The sequence below is a fragment of the Lonchura striata genome, chromosome 2 (genome assembly GCF_046129695.1).
Source record: "Lonchura striata isolate bLonStr1 chromosome 2, bLonStr1.mat, whole genome shotgun sequence".
Taxonomy (NCBI): domain Eukaryota; kingdom Metazoa; phylum Chordata; class Aves; order Passeriformes; family Estrildidae; genus Lonchura; species Lonchura striata.
Window position 1 is genome coordinate 96901601 of NC_134604.1, and position 4077 is coordinate 96905677.

Here is a 4077-nt window from a genome sequence, read left to right on the forward strand (position 1 = left end):
CAAATTCCATGAAAATGAAAAAGCACAATTTTTCCCATTAATTTTTCACTAACCACATTGTGGTATCCAGTTCTTGAGCATGTTACATCCCTGCAGGGCATTATTTTTAATAATGTAACTCTGTTTCCAGCAGTAGTGGACAACAATTTCAAAATCCTCATTTTTTTCCAAGGTGAAGAAACTCCTTGCTTTGAGGCTCTGGAGCTCCAGAATAGCTCAAATTACTTATATTTCTTTTTCCACTCACTGTTATTACTTTGAGTCAGCATAACAGGAAATGTCAAGGGATTGCTGAGGTATGATCCAGGTATAATAAATGGGTAGAAACATATTGTCATCTGTTCTGTGTATTAGGAAATCTCTACTGGAGTCAGGATACTGCTAAAACTGAAGGACATTTCAGGTGTTCTCCAGATTAAAGAGAGGTCAGAGAAGAAACTAACTCAAGGGCAGACAGATGTGTTCTAAAAGTAAAATATACAGAGGAACATCTTCCCTTGACTGCCAGACTATGCTTTAGCTGGACCTGAGTTTGCAAAGAGCATTTTTTATGAGGATTTAAATGCACAAGAGATCACCAGGAAAAGAAGCTTTTCCGGATGTATCTCTGCTCCAGAGTTGCAGGGCACTGTAGATCTCACAGAAAAGAGTTTAGTTTCTGGCTTTGGCTCAGATTTCCTCATACAGTTATCTCAAAATTAATGTGAAGTCTGTCTACCAGAGGCAAACAAAGCAGACTTACATTGGACTGAGATCATAACTTGTCTTGTAGTCTCCTATTTAGACTAGTCTGAGGTTTGCTTTAAATAAGAAGTGAGTAATTATTAGAACAAAAACATGATCATCAATAACCATAATAAAAATTTCTATATTTTCAGGCAACAGAAAAGTTTACAGCATTCACAGCCCTGGAGTTTAATTAATGAAGTTGTATATCTGCATGTGAATAAGATTTTACAAGAAAAACCAGTATCTAATCTACACTATCAGTCATCTGGGCTATATATCAGCCATCTATTGTCTGTACCTGATACCATTTCTTAAACAGCTTTGTATTTGAGGGAAAAGCCATACCTCAGCTGGGCAGGTCTCCAAAGATTTGAAATATTAGTGGTTATTAAGAATTCATAAAATAAAAGTTATATTTTTTTCATTTACAGGTAAATGTTTACTTGAAATTTTTTGATTGCTTTAAGTGCAGATGAAGATCCAATTTTGTTAAAATCCCTCAATTTTTGTTACATGAATTTGGTAGTATAATGGTGTTTGTTCTGGTCAGCAAGCACTGCAAAAGCTTTCTTCTCTTTTTCAGATTTTCTCTTGGGGCCGTAATATTGAATATTGACAGTTTTGAAGTTGCTACAGGAAAATGATTCTAACTGCCTTTCCCCCCCGTTCTGTTTAGAAGCCTGCAGCAACAGATTCATGGTAGCCAGTTCCTGCTCTACTGAATAGATGTTCTCTATTCTCATAGCCATCCCACTGAGTCATCATCCTCAATAAGCAAAGGTAAAGTGTCTACAGGTTAGTTAAGATGCTTCCCTGCATTCACAGAATACAGATTCAAGAACTTCCTCTGCCACTCATTGCCTGTGAGGCCTGTAAAGGATTTAACCTCAGCTTCCAGACCTTGTTAGGTATCTACATTTAATTTCTTTCAGGGCATGTATTAAAACAGAAGTACAGAATAGAAATTCCTTTTCAAAGGGACATTTAGACACCAAAGCACAGGCTGTGAATGCTAATGCTACCCTGGCACCTAACTCAGGCCTATACAGAGAGGCTTAAATTTAGGGAGAGGCAGAGAGGACTTCAGTATGTCCTATTGGGCACCTACCATGTTGTCTGAGTGACTCTTGCTCCCAGGCCCAAAGCCATTCAGAAAGACTGTAAAATTCTCACTTTGTATTTGCATTCTGAGTCACCTAAAAATCATCATAACTGAATCCTTTTGAGAACTGAGTTGAAGCATCTCTAGGTTGCATCTAAACTCTAGAGCAGATTTATGCCATATGATATGACCCAAAGTCATGCCTTGCAAAGCTTCCAGACCCATGGATTTGTTGGAGTACTCCATGAGTATCTCCCCAGATAAGCACTCAGAGTTCTTTCTGGTTGGGGAAAGGGAGAATAATCTGTGTTCAAGTCTCACAGCAATATGTTTTGGGAAGCATCTGAATGGAGAACTGAGAAACTATTCTAGGTTCTTAGTTTTACATCCTATCTCTATCTTCTATGGCTGAAATGAAGAAAATACCAATTTGAGCGCATTCAAACATAAATGTATTTTATTACATTAGCGTAATTCCAATGAATACTGCAAAGAATTCACATGCTGTGACGTTGGCATCTGTGACTTAGTCTTGAGTGCCATATCAAAATTTGAGAGCGTAAATGTGAAATTCAAGGCCTTCTTCCACCTGCCTGTAAGCAAAGGCAAAGACCTATAAATCCAGTTCTTTCTTTCAGACCTTTTATCTAATTATTTGGGAATTACTTTAGCTAATATGTTACATTTGTTTATACTTTCCAAGTGTAGCATTCAGCACAGGAGCAGGATAGACATCCTCACATTGGTGGGATTATGTCCTTTTTCAAAATTATAGCTTTTGATTCAGATTTACTGTCAAGATAGTTGTCAACTCAAGAGTCTGCATCCCAGTTTAGGCCCATGGGATCCAAAGAGCCAAGTCAGCCTGCAAATACACAGCTAAAGTGAACCACAGTTACTTTCTATTGTGTACCTGCAGTCCTGTATCATGCCATCTGCAGCAGCTGTTGGAGCATGTGCAGAAGGAGAGAACAAGGAAGCAGAATGGGGTGGTAAGAATGCTGGTCCCTTTCAGTGTGCCCATGGAATGCAGCTGCAGGATGCTCACATACCTGAGCAGTCAGGCTGTTTTTGAGTTCCATAGGTCAGTTGTAGCCCGAGTGTCTCAACATGGGAGGGTTTCTTGTTGAGGTCTAAAGTCTGATATCCAGTCCTCTCCCGTATATGAATGTATCCTGTCAAGGGCCAGGAAAAGAGACTTAAATGAGGCAAACAAGAACCACACATCACTAGAAACACTCATTGCCTCATCTTACCTTTGGTGGCCCTCTTGTCTTCTCTTTCCATTCTTGTAAGAGGGAGTTGCCCTCTGCCATTGTCACTGTCCTACTGTGTGAACATCTAGCACAAATGTGTCTTCCCCTGCATGATCATATAGTTCTGAATCTTCCTAGAGATCTCCAGCCCAGGTGTGGGATTAAGATTTATTGGCATGTGCAATAGAGAAATAGAACTTAAGTGATGAAATTCACTCACCTATGGCAATTTAGCTCCAAATGAAAATTCCAGATATAGAAAAGACTGTCACTTGAAGACCTAGTAAGTTAAAAGCTCACTTGATTTTTTTTTTTTTTTTTTGAAGATCTGTATTTGCAGTGCTTTTCAGCAAACAGCTCAGATCAGTCCGATTTTCTTTACTTCATCTCAACAAAACACCACAGGTCAATTACAACATTTCTTTAGGAAAGGGAGGGCAGTCGTTCCACAGAATATCGACCTTAATTACGTGGTTTCTGAGCTGCAGCACTATGGCTTATAGTTCAGTGGTTGCATAAACTCCCCAGTGGGGAATCTGAACAATATTTAATTAGCCAGGTCCTGCTGCGTGGTACTCCAAACACCCTGTTTACCCAATTAAGACAAAGGTTGCATGATCTTACATTTAGTAAGTGTCTCTATATAATTGCAGCTGGAAGATGGAAATGCAGAACATCTCTCTTTGTAACTTTTATTTGTGCCATGTCTAAATAACACAAAAAAGATCGAGAATAGGAGGGTAAGGAATCCTTTCCAAAACATCTGGTTTAAACATCTGCATGATGCAAAGGAGGTTCAACTAACAATAAGATTCTGGTTCATGGCATGTTCTGCTGTAATAAAATAAGACAGAGGACATTTAAGATGACAGTTTAGGTCTCTGGGAATATGCCTAAGAGAGGGATCTTCAAAATCAATGCACTCTGTACCAAAATGCACATGAGAACTACTGTATATTAAATGTACTGGGAAGCACATGGTGCTAGGAA

General features: G+C 38.9%; 1 long non-coding RNA gene across 1 annotated transcript; it reads right to left on the minus strand.

The window, feature by feature from the left end:
- Positions 1 to 2260: 2260 nt before the first annotated feature.
- Positions 2261 to 3013, minus strand: LOC110469210 (uncharacterized). The gene is made up of 2 exons (XR_004147757.2): positions 2884 to 3013; positions 2261 to 2424 (listed from the first exon to the last, which is right to left on the minus strand). It is a non-coding gene; the product is annotated as an uncharacterized LOC110469210 (long non-coding RNA).
- Positions 3014 to 4077: the final 1064 nt, after the last annotated feature.